The 12,051-nt window shown below is 48.7% G+C and overlaps 1 protein-coding gene across 1 annotated transcript in view; it reads right to left on the bottom strand.

Moving 5' to 3' along the window:
- HCN2 (hyperpolarization activated cyclic nucleotide gated potassium and sodium channel 2) overlaps positions 1-12,051 on the bottom strand; it is a 91,307-nt gene that overhangs the window by 20,448 nt on the left and 58,808 nt on the right. The window lies entirely within an intron of this gene.

Genomic DNA, 12,051 nt, shown 5'->3' with positions numbered 1-12,051 from the left:
CATGCTCTTCATGACCCTGTTGGCTCTCCCGCTGACATCACTTCTGGGTGCCGCACATAGGAAGTGATGTCAGAGGGAGAGCAGACAGGGTCGTGAGGAACAGGTTGTTGACCACCTTAAGCAACAACTTCAACTAGAGGTACAAGGGAAGGGGGCACGTGCAGCAGGCAGGATCAGGGTAGGAGCGGTGGGGGGTACAAAGTTGAGGGTGGGGGAGGGGCACCACCACCCCGGACACCTCTCACCCTTGCTAGATCACTGGCTCCAAAAGAGGGGGCACAGTGAATTTCAGTAAGAATACCAATCAACCTCTTAAACAGATTATTAAAGATTCTCAGACTCTCTGAAAGAGAAAAGTGATTATATACATACAAATAATGCCAAGACAGAGACAAAGAAGATGGACAAAGAGACACACATAGGAAAGGGAAGAAGGGAGCGACAGAGAGGCAAACAAGAACAGATGTAAAGAAGGTCCAGAGGAGGTGGAAACACAAAAGAAAATCAAAGCAACACATACACGCAAGATCAGCACTGTTTCCTTTAAGCTGAGCAGGAGACCTCCCCTATAGTCCTGTCAGTAGGGGGTGCTGTTTCACCATCACATTTTCAATAGTGAGGGACAGGCAAGTTCTGCAGGACTCCAGGGAACCTATCTGCCTCTTGTGATTGAAAACATAATATTGAAGCTCGCTCCCCCCCCCCCCCGCCCCCCCGGCAGCAGTGGTTTGAAGACTTTGCTCAGCTTAGACCAGGGGTCTCAAAGTCCCTCCTTGAGGGCCGCAATCCTGTCGGGTTTTCAAGATTTCCCCAATGAATATGCATGAGATCGATGTGCATGTACAGCTTTCAATGCATATTCATTGGGGAAATCCTGAAAACCCAACAGGATTGCAGCCCTCAAGGAGGGACTTTGAGATCCCTGGTTTAGACAGAATGGTGTTAGGCTGAGAGCATACATCTGTCACAGTGCTTGGCTATGTGTACATCTGTGAGCATGAATAAGTGAATGTGCATATCCTTGATTCAGCGAGTGTGCGTGCATGTATTTGTGAGCGAGCACATTTCTGACAGTCTGCATGCAACCAGGACACAGAAAAAAAATGTGACCAATTGTGTCCTGGACTTCCTGATCAGAAGCAGATATTCACAGGGGCCTGGAAAACACTGGAACTAGAGTAGGTGGCACAGATAAATGAAAATTGGTTCCCAGAACCAGCCTAGGAACAAACATATCATAGTTACCTTAGAAAAGGCACGATGACATTTGCGAAGTAAATTCTTGGAAATAACCAGTCATTCAAGATTCTATGCATGCGAGTGTCAGTCCTTCAGTACACACACCAATCGTCAGTCTGAGAGCTGGATGTTCTGTTTATGTGCACAGAGGCTGTGTCAATTTTAGGGTTGATGCAAAGGTACTTGGCTCCCTAGATCAGGGGAAGGCAATTCTGGTCCTCGAGAGCCGGAGCCAGGTCAGGCTTTCAGGATATCCACAATAAATATGATTTGCATCCCAAGGAGGCAGTGCATGCAAATCCATCTCATACATATTCAGGTTTTCAGGATATCCACAATGAATATGTATGAGATGGATTTGCATGCACTGCATCCTTGGGATGCAAATCTATCTCATGCATATTTATTGTGGATATCCTGAAAACCTGACCTGGCTCTGGCTCTCGAGGACCGAAATTGCCTACCCCTGCCCTAGGTGAACCTTTAAGCCTTGCCTTCTCCCTTATCTTTCGGACTGTTAGGCCCAGTTCTTTACAAAAATTTTAATAATTAAACTAAACAGTCTTGATTATTCCAATGTCAACCTTCCCAGGATAATCCTGTAAAAATGTTTAAATTGGACTTCATACATTTAGGGAAAGGGAATGGGACTTGTATACTGCCTTTTTGTAGTTATACAAACACACTCAAAGCGGTTTACATACAGGTACTTCAAGCATTTTCCCTATCTGACCCTGGTGGGCTCACAGTCTATCTAATGTACCTGGGGCAAAGGAAAATTAGGTGACTTGCGTAGGATCACAGAGAGCAGCATGGGATTTGAACCCACAATCTCAGGGTGCTGAGGCTGTAGTTCTAACCACTGCGACACACTCTCCTTTTTTACTTTTACCTATGTAAGGAGGTAATTTTATAAAGCTTTTTCCATATGTAAAGCTTGTTTTACACAGAGAAATGGAGTCATAAAACTTCACATGATTATACATGCATAAAAACTAGGTGCACCATGAGTTCTCACTTGTACACACATGCAGACTCATACTCAGACCATGGGAGATCACCAGCGATACCAGAAATTCAATGCCAGCACTGTATCCATCCACTGGCATTGAATTTCTGGTCTATTTTTGGCTGAGAAATAGCCAGCTAAACTAATATTCATCAGCTAGCCAGCTAATGCTATGTCTCTACGGCCAAAGATAAACCACCCTTTTAGGCGGTTGTGAAAGCACAGTAATTCAGTGTGTTGGTGCAGCACTAGTCAGCTGCAGAATTCAGTCAGCTCTTCAAACAAGTTGAGCAAGGGGCCCATTCCAAGACACACTGGCACACCTGATACCTCCACATCAGGGTTTAAAGAGGCAAGCAGGGAGCTCAGTGAGGCCAAGGAGAAGCACCACACCCAGAACTTACCCACCAAGTCTCTGACTGAGCAGAGGATGATGGGATGGAGACGGGATGATTCTCAACCAGCAGAGACTATACAGGCAAGTACTAAGGGGAACTTGAAAGGAGGTCAGGAGCCACAAGAATAGTTCTCTGCTGGCCAGGTTTGAGGAAAGGAAGGAGGGGAGGGGCAGGGGACACATGACTGAAAGTTTGCTTAGAGTATCAGACACCCATGGGCTGGCCTTGTTTACAGATAAGTCTTACAAAGGTTGTATCCAGATGCCAGACAAGCCCAAAAGAATATCAGGATTTGGTATTGGGTTCAGATTTGAGGAGCAGCAGAAGAAAGAAAAATAATAAGTGTGTATATTTTGGGTTACCAGACATCCGTATTTACCCGGTCATGACCTCTTTTTACAGCACTGTCTGGGTGTCCAGTTGGCTTTCACCCTTGTCCGGGTTTTTTGTCCTGCCCCCCACCTACCTCCAACTCTGCTGAAATGTAATTTTTTGGGCCAGCCAGCTGCAACAGCAAAGTGAGCCTGCTGCCATCTGCCTGCCCCAGAAGCTGCCTCTATGGAGCAATTTCCTGTTCCCGCACAGGTGGCACACTCCAGAGAGGTCGCTTCCAGGACAAGCCGACGGCAGCAGGCTCACCTCACTGCTGCAGCCAGCAATCCCAAAAGTTATATTTCAGTGGCGCTGGAGGTAGGTGAGGGACAGGGGAGAAAGCAATGTTACTTACCGTAACAGTTGTTATCCAGGGACAGCAGGCAGCTATTCTCACTAGTGGGTGATGTCATCAGACAGAGCCCCGGTACGGACGTCTCACAAGCACGTGTTGCTTGTAGAAACTTAAAGTTTCTAGATGCCCGCACCGCGCATGCGCCGGTGCCTTCCTACCCGGAGATCCGGGCGTGTCTCCTCAGTTCAGGTAGCTAGCCTGAGAAGCCAACCCAGGGGAGGTGGGTGGGACGTGAGAATAGCTGCCTGCTGTCCCTGGATAACAACTGTTACGGTAAGTAACATTGCTTTATCCCAGGACAAGCAGGCAGGTATTCTCACTAGTGGGTGACCTCCAAGCTAACCTCAGTGGGATGGAGGGGGAGTTGGCGACTTAAGAGAATAAATTTTTCAATACTGTTTGGCCAAACTGTCCATCCCGTCTGGAGAGGGTATCCAGACAATAATGTGAGGTGAATGTGTGAACCGAGGACCAGGTGGCAGCCTTGCAAATTTCCTCGATTGGTGTTGATCTGAGGAATGCTACTGAGGCTGCCATTGCTCTGACCTTATGGGCTGTGACCTTACAAGGAAGTGATAATCCAGCCTGGGCATAGCAGAAGGAGATACAAGCCGCCATCCAATTAGAGATGGTGCGCTTTGATACGGGTCTTCCCAACTTGTTAGGGTCGAAGGAGACAAAAAGTTGAGGAGTGGTTCTGTGTGGCTTGGTGCGATCCAGGTAGAAAGCCAAGGCACGTTTACAGTCTAGAGTGTGAAGGGCCGATTCTCCGTGGTGAGAATGAGGCTTAGGGAAGAATACTGGAAGTACAATGGATTGGTTGAGATGAAATTCGGAGACCACCTTAGGCAGGAATTTCGGGTGAGTGCGGAGGACCACCTTGTCATGGTGGAATACTGTGAATGGTGGATCCGCCATCAATGCCTGGAGTTCGCTGACTCTGCGAGCGGACGTAAGGGCTACAAGGAAGAGCACTTTCCAGGTGAGATACTTCAGAGGGGCCCTGTTGAGTGGTTCAAACGGGGGCTTCATGAGATGGGAAAGGACTACATTGAGGTCCCAAACTACTGGGGGTGGTTTGAGAGGAGGGTTAACATGGAAGAGTCCTTTCATAAATCTGGCGACCACCGGATGGGCCGAGAGGGGTTTCCCTTGTAGGGGCTGGTGGAACGCCGCAATAGCGCTCAGGTGGACTCGTATGGATGTGGACTTGAGCCCAGATTGAGATAGGTGTAGGAGATAGTCCAGCACGGAGGATAAGGAAGCTCGCTGAGGTTCCTTTGACTTAGAAACACACCATGAGGAGAATCTGGTCCATTTCTGGGAGTAGCATTGTCGAGTGGCGGGCTTCCTGGAAGCTTCCAAGACCTCCCTCACTTCTTGTGAGAATTGGTGAGGGGTTACGTTGAGAGGAACCAAGCTGTCAGGTGGAGAGACTGCAGGTTGGGATGAAGTAGTGATCCTTGATGTTGAGTAAGTAGTGAAGGAAACACTGGAAGTGGTACTGGTTCCCTGCTGCTGAGTTGAAGTAGGAGGGAGAACCAAGGTTGTCTGGGCCACCGAGGAGCTATTAGAATCATGGTGGCCCGTTCGAGTTTCAGCTTGACCAGAGTCTTCTGGATCAGCGGGAATGGTGGGAACGCATATAGAAATCGTTTCCCCCAGTTCAGTAGAAAAGCATCTGCCTCGAGGCGGTGAGGAGTGTAGATCCTGGAGCAAAACTGAGGCAGTTTGGCGTTGTGGGGAGCCGCAAAGAGGTCTATCTGAGGCGTCCCCCATTGCGTGAAGATTTGGTGAAGGGGGCTGGAATGGAGAGTCCATTCGTGCGGTTGTAGCAGACGGCTTAGTTTGTCTGCTAAGACGTTGTTCTCCCCCTGGATGTATACTGCTCTGAGTAGGGTGTTGTGGCGCACCGCCCAGTCCCAGACTCGTAGAGCTTCCTGGCAAAGGAGGGCCGAGCCCGTGCCTCCTTGCTTGTTGATATAATACATGGCGGCCTGATTGTCTGTGCGAATGAGGATTACCATGTCGTGGAGTAGGTGTTGGAAAGCTTGGAGCGCATTGAAGATGGCTCTGAGTTCCAGTAGATTGATTTGGTGTAGTCTTTCCGCACTGGTCCAGAATCCTTGGGTGCGGAGACCCTCCAGGTGGGCCCCCCATGCGTAATTCGACGAATCGGTTGTGAGAACTTTCTGATGGGGGGGAGAGTGCATCAGCAAACCTCTGGATAGATTCGAAGAGGTCATCCACCAAAGTAGAGACTGCCGAAGAGCAGGTGTGACTAAGATGCGTTTGGATAGTGGATCGGACGTCTGATTCCACTGTGATGCCAGGGTCCACTGGGGGATCCTGAGGTGGAGTCTGGCAAAGGGTGTCACATGTACTGTGGAGGCCATATGGCCCAGGAGCACCATCAGTTGTCTCGCCGGTAGGGTTTGGCGAGTAGACACCGACTGGCAGAGATGAAGAAGAGACTCCATGCGTAGCCGAGGCAGGAATGCTCGGAGTCGGGTGGTGTCCAGGACCGCTCCGATGAAGGGGAGGGACTGGGTGGGTTGTAGATGAGACTTGGAGAAGTTGATCTCGAAGCCCAAATTCTGGAGGAAGTAGGTTGTAGCCAAGGCCGCCGAAGTGACCTCTGGGGCTGACGGGGCCTTGATGAGCCAGTCGTCGAGGTATGGGAACACCTGTAGACCCCTGTCCCGGAGTGCTGCGGCCACTACCACCAGGCACTTTGTGAAGACTCTGGGGGATGAAGATAGGCCGAATGGTAGCACTCGATACTGTAGGTGCAGATTTCCCACCCGAAATCTGAGGAACTTTCGGGAGGCCGGGTGAATGGGGATGTGAGTGTAGGCCTCCTTGAGATCCAGGGAGCATAACCAGTCGTTCTGCTCGAGGAGGGGGTATAGAGAAGCCAAAGTCAACATGCGAAACTTCTCTTTGACCAGGAACTTGTTGAGGGCCCGAAGGTCTAAAATGGGTCGCAGGTCGCCCGTTTTCTTCGGGACGAGGAAGTACCGGGAGTAAAACCCTCGGTTCAATTGGTCTGGCGGGACCGGCTCGACAGCCCGAAGCTGAAGTAAGGTTTGGACTTCCTGAAGAAGAAGGGCGGTCTGCGTCGAGCTTGAAGGATACTCTCTTGGAGGATGGTCCGGGGGGACCCGGTGGAATTGAAGAGAGTATCCTTCTCTTATGATGGTGAGGACCCATAGGTCCGTGGTTATGGCCTCCCATCGATGGTAAAAAAGATGGAGGCGGCCCCCCATGGGAGAGGCCGAGGTTATGCTCCCGGGGGGGGCGTCAAAAGGGCTGGGGAGCCTTAGGTACAGCCGGTGGCTGAGGTTTTTGCTGAGACTTCTGGGGAGGTTGTCTCTTCGCAGGCTGTCTCGCAGCAGGCGTTTGTCTGGGCATGTAACGCCGCTGGTAAATCAGGGGTGGCCTGGAAGGTCGAGACTGTTGAGGTTTGGGTTTGGGCCTCAGGATGGATTGAAAGGATTTTTCATGATCCGACAGCTTCTTGGTAACAGTTTCGATAGACTCATCGAACAGGTCAGCTCCAGCACATGGTACGTTGGCGAGTCTGTCCTGTAGGTTGGGATCCATATCGATGGTACGGAGCCATGCCAGGCGACGCATAGCTACCGCGCTTGCGGCGGCGCGTGCCGAGAGTTCGAATGCATCGAAGGAGGATTGCATCAGCTGGAGGCGTAATTGGGAGAGGGAGGCTACCACTTCCTCGAACTCGAATCGAGCTTGGTTGTCTATGAACGGAGTGAACTTGCAGAGCACCGGCAAGAAGAACTCCAGATAGGAAGAGAAAAAGAAGTTGTAGTTTAGCACCCGTGATGCCATCATGGAGTTTTGGTAGAATTTTCTACCAAATTTGTCCATTGTTCTCCCCTCTCGGCCCGGCGGTACAGAGGCGTAGACCTGGGAGGGATGAGAGCGTTTAAGGGAGGACTCGACCAGTAGGGATTGGTGGGAGAGTTGAGGGCCCTCGAACCCTTTATGGTGCACGATGCGGTATCGAGCATCGAGTTTGCTGGGGATCGCCGGTATGGAATACGGTGTTTCGAAGCACTGCATGAAGGTCTGGTCTAGTAATTTATGCAAGGGGAGCCGAAGCGACTCCGTTGGAGGGTTAGGTAAATGCATGGTGTCCAGATACTCTTTGGAGTATCGGGAGCCCGTGTCAAGGGTCACATCCAGATCATCCGCCATTTGTCGGAGGAATGATGAGAAGGACAATTGTTCCGCCAGCGTCGGTCTGTGGGACGGGCTGGAGGAGGAGGAGGCCTCCAGGTCCGTGGACATCGGGGAGTGACAAGGAGAATCGGGCACCGGTGTCTCCTCGTACTCCGGGCCCCTCGGGGGGGACACCTCTGATGAGGAGTATCCCCTACGTTGCAGTTTTTTCTGCGGTGACACCTCCGAATGGCGTGAGGAGTGCCAGGATGAGTGTCTCGATCGGTGCCCGTCTCGGTGGCGGGACGGGGATCGGGATCGTCTGTGCATCGCATGGTCTCCCGAGGCCCCCAAGTGGATAGGGCTGGAAGCAGTGGATCGCAACTGGGTTTGCGATGCGGGTTCTTGCGATGCTACCCAAGTCTGGTAAGGAGTACGGAAGAACTCTTCCTGACTATGCCCAGGGCTTCGAGTATCGATCGGAGGTCTGGTCCCATGTTGGCGCGGAGGCGTAATGGGTTCTAATGGCGGCATATCGGTAAGCGAGGCTTGCCGCGCGGGCATCGCCGCCCTCCCCCGTTCGTCCTCGTCGGTTGTCGAGGTCGAACGGTGTGGGGGAGGGGGCGGACCGCCCCTTTGGACCGGTACCGGGAGGTCACCCTGTATGGCAGCGATGAGCCCGGGTCCGATGGTCTGCATGAGCTCAACGAATTGAGCTTCCAGCACGGACCGTAGCGAAGCCGATAAGGAGGGATCCGCACCGAAAGGGGGTCCTCCTGCACGGACATCGCGCTCCTTCGAGGCCGAGTGCTTCTGCTTAGTAGCTTTCGGCACTTTGATGACCATTGGTGGCACTGTGGAAGGAAGAGGTACCTGAACCGAGGAGACCGGGGCAGGCACCGACGTCGAGCTCGGGGTGAGCGATGCCGGTTTCACCACACTCGATGCAGGAGGGGTCGATGCCGGTTTCGCCCGAACCGGGGAGGTATCAGATGAAGTGGAGGCTGAGGGATCCTTAGCTGCGTCCATCTTGAACATCGATTCCCACAATAGTCAACGCCGCTTGAATGAGCGTGCCGTAAGGGTAGAGCAAGGCCTGCACGATTTCGGGATGTGGTCAGGGCCCAAACACTGCAAACAGCGCCAGTGAGGGTCCGTGAGTGAAATCGCGCGTTGGCACTTGCTGCACTTTTTAAACCCGGTGATTGGCCGGGACATAGGCCGGAAAATCTCCGCCGCGAGGTCGAAGCCAGTGGGCCTGAGCCACGTGGCTGGCCCGTTCGACCCGCCGGAGGAAATAATCTTCTTTTTTTTTTTTTTTTTACTGAAAAAGAAAAGAACTGTTAACTGTAATTAAAAGAAAACGAAAACGCGGACAAGGAAGGCAAATTTAACTGAATTCAGCTAGCGCATGAAGAAGTTGAACTTCTCAGCTCCGCGGAAAAGAAAGAACTGAGGAGACACGCCCGGATCTCCGGGTAGGAAGGCACCGGCGCATGCGCGGTGCGGGCATCTAGAAACTTTAAGTTTCTACAAGCAACACGTGCTTGTGAGACGTCCGTACCGGGGCTCTGTCTGATGACATCACCCACTAGTGAGAATACCTGCCTGCTTGTCCTGGGATAAAGAGAAGCACCATCCCATTGGGGGAGGGAAAGAGAGAGAAAAAGAGAGAGATAGAGAGAGAGAAAGAGAGAAATAGAGAAAAAAAGAGAAAGAGAGAGGAACCCATGAGGGAAGCGGGTTGTGGGGAGAGAGAAATTAAAGCACCCGTTGGATGGAGGGATAGATAAGCACTGATCATTTTATTACAGGCTTTATAGTAAAGAATTTTTCTATATTCCTTTCCATACCATAATTTTTGTACTACTTATATTTGCTATCTTTGTTGTATGTTTATTTATAAAATTTCAATAAAATAATTGAACTTAAGAAGATGGGAAGGGGGACTAAGAAATGGGTGAAAGGTGGGGTGGGGCAAGACTAGTGACAGATGGGGATGGGGTGGGCAGGTAGGGGGCAAGACTGGTAGGAGGTGGGCCCGGGGTGGGATGGGGCCGGGCCAGCAATGGGGCCAGAGGTGGGACGCCAAATAGCATGTGTATGGCTGTCATAATGCTGCATATCCTTTTTTCTCTGTTGGGAGTTCAGATCCTGCTGCACAGCTGAAGTCATACGACTCCTTAGAGTTCAGTTTGCCTCTCTAATCCCCCACGTCCCTTAGCCTGGGCCTTTTTTGCTTCTTACTCGACTCAGATTGTTAGAGGTTTTAATTGTGAGGGGATGAGATGCTGCACAGCTCACTCTGCTGTCCTTTCTTTTCAATTAATCTGGGATCGGTCTGGGAAGGAAACAGTTAATACTAAATGAGAAAACCTGAAGGATTTCACTTTTAACTTCTCTTCAGACATCTGCTAGAGCCACTGCATGTAACGTCCCCATTGTGAATACTCCTTTGAGAACCAGGGGGCGCCGAGATCATGACTGAACAAAATTGTGTTCTCCTTTTGTTTATTTTTTATTTTTGCGCTAAAAGATAAAAAGAATCACTGTTCTGTCCCCAGGGTTTGAAGATCAGTGAATGATACTGAAGGAGGTTCACAGGGACACCAACCCCCATCTCCTATTTGCAGTGTGTAAATTTTTACTTCAAAGTCATGAGTGTACATAGATTCATATGTGTTGCATCAACAGTGTGAATGCATCACTGTTATGTGTATATCCATATTTGATCATAGTGATACCCAGCATGTCACACCAGACTGTGAACATATCTATCTTGCACATGCTTGTGTTTACAAGATTACAAAACCTCCTGAAGAACAGAGGATTCTGCTGGAAAAATTACCCTTTCCAGACATTCTTTCATGGCCTGAAAAGTTTCCTTTTGGGTTGCAAAGGGGAAAAGAGAGATAAGGGGTGGATGAGAGAGAGAGAGAGAGAGACAAGGATATCATGAATTATGTCCAAAAAGAGAAAAATAAGGAGATAGAGATAGGAGTGAGTGAAAGGCAGAAAAGAAAGAAGTGACTATAGTATTGAGTCATTGGTGTATAGGCAGACTGGTCTTTATCTGCTGTCAATTTCTATGAAAAGAGATGGAAAACAGTGTGGGGTGAAGGGACTTGGAGAGAGCTAAAATGAGATTAACGGCAAAAGGAAAGAGCTAGGGACAGAGAAGTCAAGAGAAGAAAAGAAAGAGAAAGGAGATGAGAAAAGAAATGGAGAAAATAATAGTTTCCAAGGGCTATTACTGAATCCAGGTCATTATTTATTAAAAATCACTTATTAAAAGCAAAGAGGTTGAAGAGAAAGCAGAATGAACTCACTTAGGCTACATTATCTCCTCAGAGGCTAGCCTAGCAAAGCTGAAGGAGTTGGGACTCATTCTTTGGTAGGTTCCAAGACAGTGCTGCCACTGTAAAATAGGAGAACAGACCTGGACCCCCTTTCTGGCTCATCAGTGACTGAAACAAAGTTCAGTTCCAGAAGATAAATATATAAGACCTGTTGCTATTTCTAAAAATGTGATATCCTGCCTTGCACTGATACTAACATCAAAGCGGCTAACAAGAAAGGCAACCAGTAAAACACCATTCATTTTTAAAAACAGCGCCTCCTAGGGGGCCATCCAAGAGCAGTGAGTAAAGATGTTTAAATGAATTGCATTCTGCTTTCTGAGTCAAACAAAATTACCAGAATTTATCCTGCTATAGAATATATCTAATGATCTAAATAAATAAAAATAGAGTTTAGCCTATTATACTTTAATAAAAATCATTTGATAGAATTATCTGGGTAAATGATGTTACCCCAAAACAATAAGCATTCTGTTGTCATTTATTATATTTTTATTATATGATCATTCTATTATGAAGTTTTATTGTGTGTATTTATGATATTAGGGGGGGGGGTCTTTTACTAAAGTGTGCTAAGCTGTTTTAACATGTTAATTAAAATCGCTTCAATCTCAAAAGATCCCTAAAGGAGTAATAATCTAGATCATAAAGCTTTGAACTCCTATCTAGAGATGAATGAATGGGCACCGAGTAACAACAAGAATATATTCAATATAGCTTTAAATATCAGAGAGAACTTCAGTAACTTTGGCAGTAATAATACTGCTCAACTTGTCTGCATGCGGGAAAATCTCTACATTGCAATTGCTTAAGTTACATCACGAGTCTTCTCTCTCTTAAGTAATTAACAAAGTGCCACCACAGCATGCTACTACCTATATCTCATATTCTAAATTTAATGTCTCTGTGTCCATAATATTTAAATCTATATTGAATATACTCCTGTTGTTACCCAGTGCCCATTCATTCAGCTGTAGACATGAGTTCAAAGCTGTTTGAATATATTCGTTAAAGCATGCTAACCGCTACCACAGAAGTGCTTTAACAGCACTCGCATGCACTAATTTGCATGTTACTTGCATATTGTGTTAAGGGGTCATGGGCATGGACTGTATAATGAAGTGAGCACAT

This window comes from Geotrypetes seraphini, chromosome 8 (genome assembly GCF_902459505.1).
Source record: "Geotrypetes seraphini chromosome 8, aGeoSer1.1, whole genome shotgun sequence".
Lineage (NCBI taxonomy): Eukaryota > Metazoa > Chordata > Amphibia > Gymnophiona > Dermophiidae > Geotrypetes > Geotrypetes seraphini.
Note: the sequence above shows the minus strand (reverse complement) of the source record. Positions and strands in the feature narration are given on the sequence as shown.